The 20,926-nt window shown below is 30.4% G+C and overlaps 1 pseudogene; it reads left to right on the top strand.

The window, feature by feature from the left end:
• The first annotated feature begins 5,764 nt into the window (after positions 1-5,764).
• Positions 5,765-7,027, top strand: LOC125585159 (annotated as a pseudogene).
• The last annotated feature ends 13,899 nt before the right edge of the window (positions 7,028-20,926 follow it).

Genomic DNA, 20,926 nt, shown 5'->3' on the forward strand with positions numbered 1-20,926 from the left:
ATAATTATCAATTTGTTTAGTGTTGTTGTTACAGCCATAATATCTTGAAAAAGAACAAAGAAGATATGACAGTAAAAAAGAAAGAGCGGAAAACAAATAAATAATAAATTATTAGATAAAAAATTATATAGGAGAGAAAAATAGTTCGAAATTGTGACCCAAAAGCATATAACATGAGATAAGATATCTAGATAAAAATAGGAATTCAGTTATTTGAAGTTGTAGGAAAATTAGAGATCGGGTGACATGATTTTTCAATTATTTGTTTTGTTTTATTTTTGTAGAAATATTTCACTTATCAGAATTTGATAGGTTAGGTTACTTGTGTTTTTGTATATAAGATATCTTTTTTAAATGGCATTTTGTTAAGGTACATCATCCACACATGCGCTTGTTTTTCAAATAGTTAAAATATAGATTTACAAAAAAGTTGTCTAGCCCGCTACCAAAATTAAAGAAAAAATGTTTGTACGTATAAATCAAGTTAAATCAATAATTTGTTGTCATAAAAATGAAACTTATGTAAATTTTTAAAAATGTTGAACTTGATATTTCATTATTATTGTGGTGGTTCATGTGTATTGTAGGTATGGATGAATACTTATTCTTCTCAATTTCTTATCGGTTTAATTAATTAGAGTATAATTTTTGTCAAACATCTTGTGCATTTAATATAATACCAAGTATATTTGTTTGAAATACTAAAATGCAAAAGTCATGCAAGTAATTCCGTAAGATAAGCCACAAAACATATATGTAAATACGTTGCTGATAAAATAACTAACTATAATTTATTAATTACTCCATAGTTGCAGATGATTTTTTTTATTTCTCATTCTAATATTGAAGATGTAAGCTCTGATTCAAGTGTTATCTTCAATCTGAAATATTCAAAATAAAATCAGAGAGTATTTATTATAGAATAAGAGAAAACTAAATGTAAATGAATAATAGTTATCAATTTTTGTAGTTTTTATTGTTACAGTCAAATATCCCAAAAAAGAACAAAGAAGATATGCCAATGGAAACAAAAGAGTGGAAAATAAATAATTAATCAATTATTAGATAAAAAATTATATAGGAGAGAAAAGAGTTCGAAATCGTGAACCAAAAACATTTAAATGTGGGATAAGATTTCTGGAGGAAAAATATGAATTCATTTGTTTGAAGTCGTAGAAAAGTTAGAGATCAAGTGACATGATTTTTCAATTAGTTATTTTTTATTTTTGTAAAAATATGTCATGTATCATAATTTGATAGGTTAGGTGACTTGTGTTTTACTATATAAGAGATGTTTTCTTTAAATGATGATTTTAAGGTATGTCATCCACATATGCAATTGATTTTTAAATAATTAAAATATGGATTTTCAAATGAGTTGTCTAGCCCGCTACCAAAATGAAAGAAAATAAATGTTTCTATCTATAAATCAAGTTAAATGATCAATTTGGTCATAAACTAATTTTTTTTAATTTTTGTACAAATATTAAAATTGATATACAATTATTATTGTGGTGGTTTCATGTGTATGGAAAGTATGGATGAATAATTATCTTCCTCAATTTTTTATGGGTTTAATTAATTTGAGTATAAATTTTGTCAAACATCTTGTGCATGTAATATAATACCAAGTATGTTTATTTGAAATACGGAAATTGATGAAAAAGTCATGCAAGTAATTCCGGAAGATAAGCCACAAAACCTATATGTAAAGATGTTGCTGATAAAGAACTGACTATACTTTATTAACTACCGCATAGTTGCAAATGATTTTTTTTTTTTTATTTCTCATTTTGATATTGAAGATGTAAGCTCTGATTCAAGTGTTATCTACAATCTAAAATATTCAAAACAAAATCAGAGAGTATTTATTATAGAATAAGAAAAAACAAAATGTAAATGAAGACAATTTATCAATTTGTATAGTTTTTGTTGTTACAACCAAATATTTTGAAAAATAACAAAGAATATTTGACAATGAAAAAAAGGGTGGAAAAATAAATCAATAATAAAATAATAGATACAAAATTATATAGGAGAAAAAAGGTTTGAAATCATGAACCAAAATTTTTTAAATGTGGGATAAGATATATAGAGGAAAAATAGGAATTCAGTTATTGAAATTGTAGAAAAGTTAGAGATCGAGTGCCATAGGTTTTCAATTATTTCTTTGTTTTATTTTTGTAAAAATATTTCATGTCTCATAATTGGATAGGTTATGTGACTTGCTTTTAGTATATAAGAGATGTTTTTTTTTTAAATGATGGCTTTTTAAAGAATCTCATTCATATATGCCCTTGTTTTTCAAATAAATCAAATATAGATTTACAGAGGAGTTGTCTAGCTTACTACCAAATTAAAAGAAAATAATTTTTTTCTAGTTCTAAATCAGGTTAAATCATTAATTTGGTGTCATAAAACTGAAAAATATGGAAATTTTTTAAAATGTTAAACTTGACATTACATTATTATTGTTGTGGTTTCATATGTATGGAAAGTATGGATGGATACTTATTCTTTTCCATTTCTTATGGGTTTAATTAATTAGAAAATAACATTTGTCAAACATCTTATGCATCTAATATAATACCTACCAAGTATGTAATTTGAAATACTAAAATTGATGCAAAAGTCATGCGAGTAATTCCCTAAGATAAGCTACAAAACATATATGTAAATATATTGCTGATAAAAAAACAGGCTATACTTTATTAATTACTCCATAGTTGCAGATGGTTTTTTTTCTCACTTTGATATTGTAGATGTAAGCTCTGATTCAAGTGTTATCTTCAATCTGAAATATTCAAACATAATCAGAGAATATTTATTATAGATAAGAAAAAATTAAATGTAAATGAAGAATAATTATTAATTTGTATTCTTTTTTGTTGTTACACTCAAATATCTAAATATTTGACAATAAAAGAAAGAGTTGAAAATATAAAGAATAAATGAATAGATACAAAATTATATAGGAGAAAAAATAGTTCAAAATCGTGAAGCAAAACAATTTAAACGTGGGATAAGATATCTTGAGGAAAAATAGAAATTCAATTATATATTTGAAGTTGTAGAAAAGTTAGAGATCGAGTGGCATGGTTTTTCAATTATTTTTTTATTTTTGTAAAAATATTTCATGTATCATAATTTGATAGGTTATGTGACTTATGTTTTAGTATATAAGAGATTTTTTTTTAAATAATAGTTTTTTAAGGAATATCATCCACACATGCGCTTGTTTTTCACATAATTAAAATATAGATTTTAAAAAGAGTTGTTTAGTCCGCTACCAAAATGAAAGAAAATAAATGTTTCTAGTAATAAATCAAGTTAAATCATTAATTTGGTGTCATAAAACTTAAAAATATGTAAAACAATTTAAAATTGATATTAAATTATTATTGTGGTGGTTGTATGTGTATGGAAGGTATGGATGTATACTTTGGTCTTCTCAATTTCTTATAGGTTTAATTAAATAAAGTATAACTTTTGTCAAACATCTTGTGCATCTAGTATAATACCAAGTATGTTCATTTAAAATACAAAAATTGATTAAATAGTCATGCAAGTAATTCCGTAAGATGAGCCACAAAACCTATATGTAAATATATTGCTGATAAAAGAACTTACTAGACTTTTTTAATTACCCCACAAAATACGGAACCGAAAATTTTTAAACATGGAATAATATATCTGGACGAAAAATAGGAATTCAATTATTTGAAGTAGTAGAAAATTTAGAGATGGAGTGGTATGGTTTCTACAATTTGTAGGTATATAATTAGAAAATTTTCTACGACTTCAAATTTTTTTAAACAATTTAGGTATATAAAAAACTATTGAATTCAACTATTGACAGCATGATATATTACAATGCATATAAGAGTATTTGTTAATTAAGACCAGACGATTTTGAATGTTTAAAATCTTGGAAGTTTTGGAAAATGTATCCAGTTAGTTTCCCCTAGACTATATTTGCAAATTGATTTTGCCACATGTCCTCTGTACAATCAATTTTACAAAAGAAATATGACATGGTTATTGAAATTAATGACATGACTTATGGAAAAATATGACATGGATAATTTCATTTAATGTTGATTTATATTTTTGGCAAACTTATTAGAATATGATAATAATTCATATATTACATTTAATATTGATATTTCTTTTTGGTAAACTTTTTTTAAATATGGTAATAGCTCATACATCATCTATAAAATAAATATATTCATATATAACATTTTAAATTTCGAAATATTATTTGTTTTGCATAATTATACAATTTGTATTACTAAAGCTTTCAAAAATTTCTAAAATTTTTTTTAAAAAAAATATCTGATCGTAAGATCATTAGATTTTTATATACCTACAAATTTTATAAATATTGTTTAGGTTAAACGTTTGATAATTATACAATTTTATATCATTTTTATTAGTTTTATACAAATTGATTTAATATATATCAAATCTATATTAAATATTAGTAAGAAAATAGTAAAATCTATAATATTTAATAAATTTTATTTTTAAATATAAGTTAGATTAAAAAAATTCTTTACTGTACATGGTGCAGAAAATTAACACCTAGTTTATATATGTAAACCAGGATAGAGTGATAATTAAACAATAAATTGAGAAAACAAAATAATGAGAAAAATGTTAATCAAATATCTGACGTTTATAGTTGGTCTTTATATTACAAACTGCATGCAGAAAAATTGCACGTAAAATCTAGGGTCTAATTACGAATATTTTTAATGTTTAAAAATACATGAAGCATGTTCACTTATATGATCGATGTTAGCCTTCATCCAATAAATGATTTGGTAAAAAAATGGTAAAAGATTTATTTGGGCCACTAAAACTTTTTTACGTAAATGTAAGCTCCTTTTAACAAATACAAATACGTAAATGTAATTTGTGCCTTGTTAATATGAGTACATTTTCGGTGTTATGATAAATTTATAGCTATTTTTAGGCAATATTTTCCATTTTATCACTAGTTCCTAATATTTTTAACTATATGTTTGTGTAAAAATGTTATATAACATTAGTTGAATCTTTTTGAGAATTTGGTTAAAAATTGAAGACATTTAGAAACTAACACTTATTTTGTGAGACAGAAAATCAATGGGGTTTATTCGTTCTTGTGGATCTTTACTTCACCAAACTTTTTTTTTTAGTAAGTACTTTACCAAACTTTCATAGGGAAATACCGTAGTTTAGTTTTTAGTATTTAGTATAAAGTATGGATTGTAAGACTTTGGTGTCTAATGTGTATGAAGGTACCAGTGATGGCTCCAAGAATAGTCTAACCTTAGTGGTCTTTTTTTTTTGATCAACTCACCTTAGTTGTCTAAAATCTATAATTAATAACTTACAGGAACAGTTAATATTAGCTCACACGAGATTGACGTATGATTAACGGCTCATAATACCATAATACCATGATCCAAACTATTACTAGAAAAACACTACCACTTAAATTTGAGTATTAAAAAAACCGATTCATGCCTTCTCATTTGACTCTTCAATCTCTGGCTATATTGACCCTAGCTATTGAATGTTATTTGTGTGGACAACTCATAATCGTAGACTTTATATGTGATTGTATTTGTTAATGGTATTACATGCATTGTCTGACTTGAACCCGGCCCGGACTCGCACTATAAATAGGCGCAAAATGGTACGATTCAAACATAAAAAATAAACTCAAAGTATAATAGGAAAAAGCACATTATAACGTCTTCTTTATTGTTTCATGAAAATGTCTGGGGTTAGGGCACCAACGTTGATGTTTCTTCTCAGCCTTCTAATGGCTTCCTTCTTCGACACCACAGGTTTAGTCATCTTCTAAGCTTATGTAGCATCCATTAGTCATCTTCTATAACCCTTTTGATTATATTTTATTACTAGCTGGACAAATCGGAGTATGCTTCGGGCAGTTAGGAAATAACCTACCAAATCCATCGGATGTTGTGGCTATGTTCAAGCAGTACAGCATCCCTCGAATGCGGATGTACGGTCCCAACCCTGACGCTCTCAACGCTCTCCGTGGCTCCAACATCGAGTTCATCCTCGACGTTCCCAACGGCGACTTAAAACGTCTCGCAGACAGCCAAGCGGAGGCCAACACATGGGTCCGAGACAACGTCCAGAAGTAAAACGATGTCAGATTCAAGTACATCTCGGTCGGAAACGAGGTGATGCCCAGGGGGCCAGGTGGGGCTGGGACGGTTCTCATCCAGGCTATGCAAAACATTGATAGAGCGCTTTCCGCAGCAGGTCTCAGCAATATCAAGGTCTCCACGACTACATTCATGGGAGCCTTCACGGACACGTATCCTCCGTCGCGCGGAAGATTCAGTGCTGAGTATTTGAACTTTCTCCAACCGGTGATAGGTTTCTTGGTGAACAAGCGATCTCCTCTGCTCGGTGAATATCTACACTTATTTCGGCTTAAAGAACGGCGACGTCTCTCTACAATTCGCTCTGTTCCAACCGAATAGTAATAATGAATTCACTGACCCCAAAAACCAGCTCCGTTACCTAAACCTATTCGACGCCAATCTCGACTCAGTTTACGCGGCACTGGAGAAAACGGGCGGGGGATCGTTGGAAGTCGTGGTGTCGGAGAGTGGTTGGCCCACGCAGGGAGGACCCGGGGCAAGTGTGCCGAATGCGGAGGCTTATGTTAACAATTTGAGACTACATGTTAATAAGAATGGATCTCCGAGAAGGCCAGGGAAAGCTATAGAGACTTACATATTCGCCATGTTCGATGAGAATGAGAAGCCGAATGATGAGACTGAGAGGTACTTTGGGCTGTTTTCTCCTACTACTAGACAGCTTAAATATGGTGTTAAGTTCAACTAATCTCCTTGGAGAGACTTCTTGAAGAAGCAAGGGCTAGTAAAGCAGTGATGCCGTAACTGGTATTTGTCTATTTGAGAATTAAAAATGTGTGAACTTGTTGTAATAATAAGGACTAGTGAGCCTTAACCGTTGTTTTTACTTCTTCTGTTTGTAATGAGAGTTGTTTACAATTCTTCAATATATATATGATGTTGTTCGTTCATAGTAAACAAAACCTTTTAAATACTTAGCTGAAACATTTAGACATAACACAATCGACACCAAGAAGAAAGTTCTTCGGCTACTAACTAGGATAACTGAATTTTCAAAAAAAAAAAAAACTAGGATAACTACACAATGCTTATACTGTTCTAAGTCATGTCCCTTTATGGTTGCAATCTTTAGTGCCAAACTCAATCTTAAATTTTGGTCTGAGTTTTAAACTATTTTTTTTCATCATCTTTTATGCTGGTATTCTAGACTGCTAGGAGGTAGCTACAAGCCTACGACTTGAACATATTGTTTATTTCACACATGTATAACAATATTCATTAGTAATTCCATAATAAAAGGAATATTCATTAATACGATGAGGTTATTAATTATAGAAAATACCTTAGGATATCATTAAAAATATATAAAACTATTTTATTATACATTATCGTAAAAATTTGATCCATAAAAATACATTTGTGCGGCTGCACGAATAATATTCAAAAAATAGGATTTATACAACTCACAGTTTATAAGACAAAATAAGTAAACTATAAAATTATTGTGTTTAGAAATGTTATATTAAACAATTTTTATATCGATATGCAGAAAGCGAATGCCAAGCCTGGTTTAGTGCAAACGAGTTGATACCACCGGTAGTGCAAGACAACAACAATGAGGAAAACCAAGTCTTAAGATTGGGTAATATTTGCCTCCTGGATGGATCATGGACAGCTTCCGATAGCTTCAGTGGATGCAGATGGGCTTGGATGGATAGCGGGGAGAACATACAACTTATGGGTACACGGAACTTCAGATAGAAGCATTGCGCTGGGCGATGGAGAATATGCTTCAACACTCGCCATGTCAGAGCTTTGGAACAGACTGTAAGGAGCTGATTGCTATGATAAATGAACCCCAAAAATGGCCAAGATTTGCGACAGAATTGGAGAAGATAGAGACGTTGCAGATCTGCTTTCCGGACTTCAAAATCATACATGTTCCACGAGTGCGCAATCAGTTTTCGGACTTTTTAGCTAAGACTGCTAGGACATTTCGGAGAGAGTTACTTTTTATTGGTTGTTCTATTCCGGTCTGGTTACCCAGACCACCTCAAGCTTGAGTAATATAATGGTCGTTCGACGTCAAAAAAAAAAAAAACAATTTTTATATTTAAATTTTAAAAATATATATTATCATTTATACAAATAAATATTTATTTATAAAAAGTAAAAACAAACATACGTACGGGTACGCTATTTAAGCTTTAGTAATAGTTATATATACCAACACCATTTCAAATCAAAATCATCCACAAATGCACTTATTATTAAAACAGTTAAAATATAGATTTACAAAGGAGTTGTCTTATCCCGCCACCAAAATGAAAAAAAAAATGTTTCTAGCTATTAATCATGTTAAATCGTTAATTTGGTGTCATAAAACTGAAAATATGTAAAATTTCTTAAATGTTAAACTTGATATTACATTATTATTGTGGTGATTTTTTTTTCTTTTGTGGTGGTTTCATGTGTATGGCAGGTATGGATGAATACTTATTTTTTCAATTTCTTATGGGCTTAATTAATTAAAGTATAACTTTTGTCAAACATGTTGTGCATCTAACATAAGACCAAGTATGTTCGTTTGAAATACTAATTGATGCAAAAGTCATACAAGTAATTCTGTAAGATACACCAAAAACAGATATATGTAATTATGTTGCTGATGAAAGAATTGTTTATACTTTATTAAATATCTCATTTTTACCCATGTTCTGAAATGCGTTACGCGCTACCCGTGCGGCGATTTCGAGCCTAGCGAGTTGTCAAAAATAGGAGTAAATTCGGAGTATACGCGGAGCCTAGTTTTTAATAATTTTTAGTTTTAAATATACAAAAGATTCAACAAATACCAAGTTAGATCATATTTAATCTTAAGAATTTTTATTTCAATTTTTGTCTCTTCAATCATATTTAAATTTAACACAATAACAAAAAAAAAATCCACTCACAAGAATCACCAAAAAGTATATAGTTTTTTTAGCGATGATTTTTATTTATTTCTCATTCTGATATTGAAGATGTATAGTCTCTGATTCAAGTGTTATATTCAATCTGAAATATTTGAAAAAAATGAAATTATCTTATTAAAAGAGAATTACACATAAGAAATAACCCTCAAATTTAGAACTTATTTATAAGTAAATGCCATTGAAGTAGTTAATAAGCCTAATTTTAATCATTATTTGTCTTTTCCTAATTTAGATATATTAATATTATATTATTATTATTAACTAATTAATAAACATGACAAAAACAATCATAAACCACCTAAATCGATTTAGGTATCCATTTACTATATGTAGAACACAATATTGTTTTAAAGCTATATAGTTATAATTTTAATTATTTATTTGTAATAACTAATAAATCAAATTCACCTAAAAAGATTCATTTATATAATATATAAAATAAATTAATAAATTAATATATTAATTTACTTATATTTTTATATAAATAATAGTCCAATGTAAATTCAATATGTTAAATGTTGAACAGTATAAAATATATAGCACCATATTTTAAATAGTATATAAATCAATTTTACTATACATTATTAAAAAAATTGACCCATAAAAAATAAATATACATTTCTGCGGATGCACATGTCATATTCTAAAAACAAGGGTGATACAATTAACGGTTTACAAGATAAAAACAAATTACTCAATATAAATTATACAATTATTGTGTTTAGAAATGTTAAGAGAAGTTGATGCCAATCTCGACTCAGTTTACGCAGCACTGGATAAATCCGGTGGCGGATCATTGGAAGTCGTGGTGTCGGAGAGCGGTTGGCCCATGCAGGGAGGGCCCGGGACAAGTGTGGGAATGCGGAGACTTATATTAACAATTTGATACAACATGTGAAGAATGGATATCCTAGAAGGCCATAGAGACTTACATATTCGCCATGTTCGATATGAATGAGAAGCGAAATGATGAAGTTGAGAGGTACTGGGTGCTGTTTCTTCCTACTACTAAACAGCCTAAATATGGTGTTAATTTCAACTAATCTCCTTGGAGAGACTTCTTAAAGAAGCAAGGGCTAGTAAAGCAGTGATGCGGTAACTGGTATTTGTCTATTTGAGGATTCTTTTTGTAAGAGTATTAAAAATGTGCGAACTTGTTGTAATAATAAGGACTAATGAGCCGTAACCATTGTTTTTACTTCATCTGTTTCAATAATGTAATGGGAGTTGTTTAAAATTCTTCAATATATATACATGAAGTTGTTCGTTCATAGTAAACAAAAACTTTTAAATATTAGCTGAAACATTTAGACATAACACAAGCCTAAGCAAAGCCATCATCAACACGCCGTCTATTTTTGTCGTCCAAAATTTAAACGAAGTCATTTTGGCCTAGTGGTAAAAGGACTCTCTAGTTAGAATTTTTGTTCTGGGTTTGAGTAACGATGGCCATCAACCGCGCTTTAAATGAATTTAATTGTCCAAACGTATCTGAATGCACTGTCTTATGAAATTAGTCTTTCGACCTAAATGTTTTTTAGGATCCCATGGTTATAATAAAAGATTTTTTGGCTATTAACTAGGATAGCTACACAATGCTTATACTATTTCTTTTTTTTGAAAAGCCTTTCGTTAATTTAAACGTAGAAGAAACATAAAAGGTGACTTCAGTTACAAGACAAGGCCCAGTTAATAAACCCAAAATATTGCTAGTTAAAGAACCCATAGCAGTTTAAACCCAAAACGGATTTGGAACGTTTCATGAGAAGTAATGAGGCGGAGATCGGAACAATTAAACGGAGGTGATGGTCGGATCACAAGCGAGAAACCATAGTTGGAGAAGTTGTGAACAAGTTGTAGGGCTGACTTCCCGGAAACTATTGATGCGGTCTTTAATTTGGCGTTCAACAAGACGGAGCAACACATCGGAAGGTGTGTCGATGGAGTCTAGAGTTTCTTTCAGCCCAAGCCCAGTAGATGATCGCTTGCCAGGCTAGCAGGAGGAGACGACGCCGGAATCTGTTACCAGATAGTGCATGCATCTGACTTAGTGAGCGTTCCCATGTCCTCAAAGGATTCAAAGTGAACTATATTTTTACGTAAGGCATATCACATGTCCCTTTATGGTTGCAATCTTTAGTGTCAAACTCAATCTTAACTTTTGGTCTGAGTTCTAAACTATATTTTTTTAATCATCTTTTATATAGACGGCTGTGAGGTAGCTTCGAGCCTAAAACTTGAACATAATGTATACGAGTTTGTGTATTGTTTGTGTATTTCTCGTAAGAAAACAATAGCATTGGCTTATTAACATTGGATATGTAAACTATTTTTATAAGACAAGAAGAGTGAGTCGGTAGAGATGTTGTTGCCGCCTTTGTGTCTGTCGGGATTGTCTCTTGTATATCCTGGTGTGGCTGTGTTTGTTTATCTTTTATTTGATGGGTAATATGTAAACAAAAATCATTGTTAGTAGTATTTATCAAAGTTCGTATTTTACTCTGCTTTTTTGTTTAGGTAATTTCACTGATCTTGGTTGTCGTATTCGTCTTCTTTGTTGCGTAAGTAAGTTTATAAATTGTTAAATAGTTGACCGTATAGTTTGTATTTGCTAAGCTGACTCGATGTATGAGTCGTTGAGTTTTAGTCGAGGTGATTGGTTTTGTATATTTGTTTTGAAGTTTATTTCTAAGATAGACAAAAAAGAGAGGTGATCATTAATGATTCGTCTTTTTTGGAATTCTAGGTTTTGGTGTTTTGATTGTTTGAGTTTTTGTGGTTTCTTTTAAGCTGTAAAATAAAGGTTTGTGTAAAATTAGTTTGATAAGTAAGTGAGATAAATAGACGACCACAAATTTTGGGTAGGAAATCTTTTTTATTATTGACGTTAGCACAATATAGATAATAATATAAAGAGAATTGTGTATTGATTGTTTCTTACAGATCAATGAAGAGACAGATAACGACTCGAGTTGTTTCTTTGGTAAGGTCAGAGCCCTGGACAGAACGGATTTGCCCAACCACATCTGCGAGTTTAAATATCAGTTATGATATCGAAACATAATATAAACCCAAATGCAATATGATAATATACCTGGGAGTTCTAGGTTTTTGTTCGCAATCACTTGAAAACTGTCGAACAGTCTAATTATGACTGGAGATTGATCTCAGGAGCCCCCGTGATGACTCATCAATAATAGTTGGTGCGATGAAACGAATGAGAAATGGATGATCAGTTATCTTGTACATTCTTGAGCACCTAGCAACCTCATAATGATCGACTTTCACAATGGAACCGGCTTTCAAAGATGGCATATAATGATTAGCACGTCCGGTGGGAATAAACCCATGAATCATGGAATCTGCAAAAAATATTATTCAACAAAGAATCATGAAATCAATAAAAAACAATTATAATAAATAAGTGTGATAATTCGAATATTAACTTACCTTTTCATCAAGGAAGAGAACAGTGATTCCCATAAACTCACTGTCTTTCTTGATGTTCAGAGAATCCCAGAAGCGATGAGGTTAGAGGCTATGCTCTGACTACTACGACCAAGACGGAGAGACTCGAAGGTTGAGTGACGGACGCCGGAGACGCCGGTTTGAGAAACTGGAGAGGCAGAGAGAGACATTTTCTAGAAGATGGTTAAAGCTAAGAGGAATCAATGAGTTTTGTGGAGATGCAGATTTGGTTCATCAAAGATGATAATCATATATATAGAGTTTACAGAAGGGCTACAAATCAGGAACATTTATGATCAAGCGATTTAAGATGGGGAGATGAAGAGTTCACCGGTGAAAAAATAGATTACGAAAAGACACACGGCGCAACTCTGTAACTCAGACTTGTCTAAGACAATGATAAAAAGAACCCTAACTCATGTTAAACAAAAGACAATTTACAATATGGGAAAACTATAATTGTTTTTTTTTTCATATAACGTGATGAATTTCATTTAAAAATGAAACTCATAATACACTTGTAGGCCCGGCCCACAGAGAAAACCGGAGAAGCAAGAGTTTTCGACCTTCATAAATATATATTAGTTTCGGCCATCAATGTATATGCTTTAGTTTAGTGGTATAAATGTTGGTGTTTATATCTCAATAACCCGGGTTCGAGCCATGTGCTTGACACTTTTTCACACTTTTAAAATGTAGAGCCCACAAAACGTTGACGTGGCGTCCTGAGCAGAGAGTAAAAACTCAATCATTATAATATAGATTTCACACATGTATAAGAATATTCATTAGTACTTTCATAATAAAAAGGAATAATCATTAATACGATGATGTTATTAATTATAGAAAAAAAATTAGGATAGCACTAATTTTTGTTTTATCGCAAATATAGCATAGAAGAGCAAGTGTTTTATTAAAAAGATAAAAAACACGTAAATCACTAGAGTTAACTAATTTAGTTATTAGGGGTGAATTTAGAAGGGGGTGTAGTTTAGGATTTTTTTAAAAATAAATAAAGATTTAAAATAATAATTTTTTAAATAGTTTCAAAATAAATTTTTGGATTTCAAAATATTATTTTTTAAAATGTTCAAAATAAAAAATTTCAAAAATCGAAAAAGTTTATAATTGACAAAAAGTGTTTTCGAAAATAATAATAAAAATATTTTTGTTTTTATATTATTTATTTAAATATTTATTTATATTTATATATCTGTAAAGTAAAATTATAAGAGTCTTTCACCTCTATCATGAGACTTTTTTGGTAATTCTCTTTGTGTGCTATTTTAGTAAAAATACAAATTTTAATTATATATGTTTAGGAGGATTCCCTTAAATGCTTGATTATCCCGTATCCACTTCATTTTTATTTGCCAATCCATTATATCCTTTACAGTATTGTACTTTTTGAGTGTCAAATTCAACCATTACAGAAACACACATAACTGATGATGACTAAAATGTTTCCTCTATTGAAAAGAATTTTCGGAAATTATCGTCTAAGGAGAAATAACTAAAGTGCCATTGATGGTTTCAAGAACTATTAGTAACGAAAGCCATCTTAACATAATTGATGATGACTAGTTTGTCTAAAACAATAAACCTAAGAGCATGACTAACGGATACACAGTTTCATAGGTAAGTATTTTTTTCGTCTGATTAAAAAAAAAATTAAAAAGCACACTAATTGTAAACTGCCACATGTCAGTGGAGTCCACGAGCTGTGCAAGAAAATTCGATCCTTATTGTGTGGTTTGTGTGACTGGTTCTTACAAAAAATTGGGACCCACACCACTAAAAACCCTCTAATATCCCTTCGAGAATCCTCGTCTAACGTCTTTTTTTTTATCATCTGGTATTATATTAAACAAGGACAAAGTACAGTAACATGCCTAAAAAGGTAAACATAAAATCACATAAGGGACCAAAGCCCAGTAACAAAAGAAGGCAGATGGAAGATCGTGACAAGTCATAACAGCTCACACGTGTAGAATTCCAAACTCGAGAAGAACACGTGTTTTGGAGCGGAGACGTCACCTAACTTCACCCAGAGGTAAGTCTTTGCCGGACCAACAAACTGGCGTTCCACCGGAAACATACCAGAGACATAAAGCACGGGAAAGAGAAGCCGACTATGACTAGATTACGATTCAGCATAGAAGGAACCAAAACAACGCTTTGAAAATTACAGTCTCAGAATCAATCGAATCAAACAAATAAAAACCAGACGAAAGTCTCAAATCCCTTACAAACAAACCAAATCATCTTTTAAAATATAAGTAAGCTTGAAGATGATTAAACCCTATCTAAGAGGGGAGGATGAAACAAATCGATCTATTCGACCGAAACCTTACTATTAGAGAAGCAAGGATGATTCGGAGAAACTAAGAAACAAAATTAAAAAGAAACGAAACCGGACAAGATCCGGAAGAAGAAACTAAACAGAAACATCAGAAACCTGATGAATCGTAAAAAGCCAGCAGAAACGACGCTATGTAAGCCGACGTTCACGCGGAAGGGAAGCCCGACACGCGGGAGATAGAAGCCGGCCAAGACAGTGCTATGATAGCCACTCTTGCCGGAGACAAAACCGATACACGATGATAACAACAACGGAAAGATCCGGTGTCAATAGCTTTCTCTCTCTGTGAAAGATGTAAGAGAGAGAAGCCCAACACTCTCCTTTTGATTACCCAACGTCTCTTTCTATCTTCTTATTCCTTATTTCCATATTATATTTAGGGTTTTTTTGCGTATTAAACCGTAAACTCAAAAACTCACAAGTCAAACCACGAAATGACGGCCAACCCGCAATATAACCCTCGGTCGTGTATAGGTGTATAACACTGTGTATATTTTTAACTGAAATCAAAACTACGTCGTTTTGAGCTATTTATTTTTGAAAAAAATGCATAAACATGTGCTCGAACCCAGGTCTCTAGTTTAAACAATGATTTATCAAACCATTTGGACTATCAGTCCTTCATTTTTCAACCATCAAACACAACATTTTGTATTTGCTAAATTTTTTTCTTCCTCATTGCTCGGCACTCTCTGCGACACAAGATGACGACGGTCAACGAAGTCCTCGTCGGTCGAATCAGCCCTAAAGACGAAGGAGCTGTGAAGATTGTCAATTCGGTGCCACTCTTTCACTCCAACCTCGCTCTCTTTCGTCCTTTCGAAATCTCGCTCATCATGGTACTCTCACTACGTGCTCTCCATGCGGATTTTTAGTTAATGTTTCTTAAAAAGTTCATTGTTCTGTAACTGTGTTTGAGGAGATTTATTATCTGGTGTCGAGAATCACGTGTAGAGGAAGGAGGAAGAAAAAGAATAAATTTAGTAAATACAATATGTTGTGTTTAATGGTTAATAAAATATACGATAGACCAAACGGTTTGGTCAATTATTGTTTAAACTAGAGACCCGGGTTCAATACCCTGCTTAAGCATTTTTTTTTCAAAAATAAATAGCTCAAAACGACGTAGTTTTGATTTCAGTTAAAAATATACAGTCTTATACACCTATACACACAACTGAGGATTATATTGCGGGTTAACCGTCATTACGTGGTTTGACTTGTGGATTTTCGAGTTTGCAGTTTAATATGCAAAAATAATCATCTTTGAGGTTTTTTTTTTGTCGAAAACCCTTATATTTAACTAGTGGGAATTAAACTATTAGCAAATCAAAAGTATGTATATATAAGTCATGATGTAGGTATCGTATCACTGTAATGTTTGTATAACGGGAGTAGATATTGTCAAACTACAAACTTTTAACCTTAAAAGACAGATATAAAAACTGAAACACTTATCCAAAACTATATGTTTTTGTTACAACACTAATCCAACTATTTAGACTATTCTAATCCCGAAACTCCCAAATTTTCTAACTCGTAGAAAATGAAGATTCCTCCGCATGATATGTTACATGTCTCTTATTTATATAAAATACAAAAATAAATTTGGAGAAAATAGAAGAAACAAAAGAGCTTTAAACTTGATGTTTTCGTAGATTAGGTATAGTCCATGGTATAGTTGATAGATTGACTGTATTGGAACAGATCATCCCAATTTTGTTTGCGAAGCGAATTCAAAAGCTAGTAACATCAAAATACACATTTATTCAAGGGCCGTCAACTCAACTGATTGAACACATTTAAAGATGAGATATTTAGAAATGATAAGTTATGCGTTGTTGATCTTAATACACTACATATCTATATGTAAGAAACATTTGCATATAATAAAGGACATGTCATTGATAAATTCTCCAATCGCCAGTAACAAAGTTTCTTCATTGCGAAATGCAAAACCAAAGTTGGGGTGACAGATTGTGTCCAACTTGATTGTGAATTGGTGTCAAATTAGTTTCTAGGCATTTTTCAAAGGTAAACGTTGAAATCTTTATTTCTCCATCCTAGTTGTAATTGCAATCCTGTAATGAATAAGAGAAGTAAACGACAAAACATTTTTGTCAAATATGCGATTAAGGTGGCAGAGTTAATTAGATGTAATATATTCCATAATTTCCATCTGCCCCCACTAATTTATCACCATTTACTTCTTATTTTTTTGTATATATGCTGATATTTTCCACACGTAAAAATGGCAATATTCTGAAACTCGGATATGCAAAAACTTGGGTGTACATAACATACACATATAGGTGTGTATCTCCGTCACTCTGTGTGTTGTCACTCACGAATGCGCGTGGACCTTTGTGATGCGTCCAAAGGAGAAAGCCCTTGTATTTTTTGTTCCCACTTGTTCGATATGTACTTTTCTTAATACGTGTGTCAATTACTCAATTGTAAAAAACATATACTGAATGTTGGAATTATCTGAAGGTAAATAGGTAATATTTATGTACGGCCAAAAGATATTAAAATGCATGCGTGTTGTAATCCATTATTCGAGGAGCATTGTATATAACTAACATTTCATTCATGTATGTATTACATGTGTGTCATTTTCTACGTGTCAGCACCCACAAACTCTTTCACCTCATATATTCAAAAACTTTTTTTTAACTAGACTAATTACAAAATTTGTCATTGAACATTACATTAAAAATTGCTATATATTATAAGCTTATTGACTAACAAAAAAAATAAACCCGCGCCCTGCTTGTTACGCTTCAATTACAATAAACCCGCGCCATGCTTGCTACGCTTCAATTATAAACGGTTGGATCTTTAAATATGCAGAGATTTTATTGCCATAACCTGAGATTCTTCATAATGATCGATTTCGTTATATAGCATGACTTAAATATTAATGCCTTTCTATATAGTTAGACTACATAAAATCCATTGTCTACATATGTATCTACATATCTACTTATATATATATGTTGCTGGAACTCTTCTCCATATTAGATAAAGATACCAACCACAATCGCAATGTTCAAAAATTACTACATAATGGCAAAATGTAATAGATATATACATACACTTTTTTTTTTAAATGAAATAAAACGATCCAATATATTATATTTTTAAGAGCTAATAATAGTTTCAAATCTCCTCTATTGCATGTTAACCATGTTTATTGTTTCCATAATTATCAATGCAATTGTAGTCGACGATCATTTTATGATAGTTTAGATTCAAGGCAACACAATTTAATACATTACCATTTCGATTTTTCCCCTAATATATAATTCAAATTTGAATTGTCAATCACAGGATCGAATAAATTATTGTCAATGGCAATGTTAGCGTGATAATGGAAACAAAATTGACGTGAAAAGAGGAGTTTCCTATATAAGGGATTTAACGGATATTGCATCGTTGTTATTTGAATACGGTTTCATCATGTCAAAGTTATTACAAATACATGATTGTTCATCGTTGATTTATACATATTTTTGCAATGGAGGGTATTTTTACATTAAATTTGCGTGACCAGATCATATATTGCTTTAAAAAAATATATATAACAAATTTATGAAGTGAACAATATTTAATCCAATACTCTTTTTCAAAATACTGTGACAGATATTCGTTGAAGAGATCGTTTGATTTTGTGACAGACTAAGTGCAACCGTTTTACATCAGATTCGAAAAAATAATTATCAAACATGTAATATATTGCTTTAAAAATATTTATAACAAAGCTATGAAGTGAACAATATTAAACTAAGAATTCTTTAAAATCAATTTGTTTTTTTTTTAATATTTTAATACTTCGAAGATCATGATCAAATTATGCATAAATCTATGCAATATTTCGACCAATCATAAAATTATGCAATATTTGAAACTACATATATGTTCAAAATTATTAATCTTGGTTAGAAAAACAATTAAGATCGACAGTAATTTAGGAAAATACATTAAATTTCCGTAAACAATTCATAATATTTGATTATGTCTTTCTTCCGATGATTAATTATCATTTCCATAAACAATGCATAATTGATACAATCAAATTATTAATTATCAAAATCATCGGAAGATAATCAAGGATTTGACCAGTTTAGATTTTACAAACGTATCAATCAGATCTTAAATTTTGGAGTCAAGTGTGGAATCAATTCATAATTGATTTTCTTCCGATGATTTTGAAAATCAAGTCAATATTTTTCCCTAGGCCTACAAACAGTTTAATGCTTAGATTGACAAGGTCTACTTCTTTAGATTTTCTTATTTTATACGTCCCAAATTTAAGCTATTTCCTTATTTAAGGTATAAATATTTGTAATTTATAAGCTATAGGGAATGTGAATATTTGGTCATATACTACAAACATATTAATGTCATCAGCTAACTTTATTTCCTCAGATTTCCTTATTTTACAAATTAAATTTATTTGGGATTACCTAAGAATATGAATACTGAATATTCTCTTTCGCCATAATGCAAACTTTGTTGTACAGTACTATTTATCAAGTTTATAATCAATTCATAATCTTCACTAAATGAATTTTTAAAACCATCAAGTAATTTACCTCAATTATAGTCGTTGAGAAACACGTTTCCATATACAATCCAAGATCCAAATTTTGCCTAATTTGAAAGCTGCGTTTTTTAAAACAACATGTAAAAAGACCAGTTTTAAAGTAAATTGTACGGCAAGTATGGAAATATTAATTAGTAAATATTTGGTACTATAATTTTGGCTATTTATTTTCATCATTAAAACTCTATATAAATACGCAGTGTCTGCAACATAACTCTTCACCACATCACTCTTTCTGAATCATCATTAACAAAACCAGAAGTACACCAATGGCGGACTTTATAGGATTGTAAACGAAGAGTTTTGAAGATACTTTTCACAGCAGTCGTAGTTTTCTTAGTTTTTTTTATTAATTTTGTTTCCTTATTATATAGGATATGCTTTCACTTTTTACTTTATTTTATCGCATATGTTTCGTTTTATCTTTATTTCATAATTATTTTTATATAAGTTTTTGTTTACTCTTATAGATTCAATTTCACGAACTATACTTCAATCACATAAAACAAATAACACAAGTTTTAAAAAACTTTGAAGCTTACTTTATTTACATATCCACAATTTCGTTGAATCCCTTAACATAAATAACATGTAATATTTGTGTCTATGACTTTTACATTTCTAATATCTATATATTCAAACTTATAATTTCTTTAAGTTTCCTCACTCCGCGCAGGGCGCAGATGATCACCTAGTAAATAATTATTATGAGGAATATTTACATATCACGTGATACACCAATGCTTTTGTAATAATTAATTACTGCGATATGACCTATGCATGGTAAATTTATAAAATTAAAATATAAAATATATGGTTTTGAAAAATTTAATATTTATATATTATTGTTTTATATATATATATATATATATATACACACAACTTTGGGTTGTTTATGTAATCATGTATTTGGATGGAGAACAATTATAATTGGAATTGTGTATCAAAAATTAGAATTTCTTATGTTGGATATTTCAAAGTCATACAAATAAAAATATTTTCTATTTTTTATTAACTTATCGATGATTAAGATTTGAATATAATCGAAAACTAGTGTAAGAATTTGGAATGTTAACATTAATTTTTTATTTAAAAACATAAATTAGAAATCCCCTATATTAAAAAAAATACAGATTGATTAACCTATAATTAGTAAATAACATACTTATGGACCATATTAAGACAATAAACAATTGACAAACCCGATTTTTAAATTAATATTTGGAGAAGACATTTTTTTTTGCTTTAAATGCGAAGCTGAATAGATAGCTCGAAGAACGATGGTTTCGGTTGAGAACAACCCCTAGTTTATATAGGATTGCTTGTTAGGTTTAAGTTCACGTATAAGAACATTAACTATTTCGTACATCGAATCCCCTAT

The sequence above is a fragment of the Brassica napus genome, chromosome C4 (genome assembly GCF_020379485.1).
Source record: "Brassica napus cultivar Da-Ae chromosome C4, Da-Ae, whole genome shotgun sequence".
NCBI lineage: Eukaryota > Viridiplantae > Streptophyta > Magnoliopsida > Brassicales > Brassicaceae > Brassica > Brassica napus.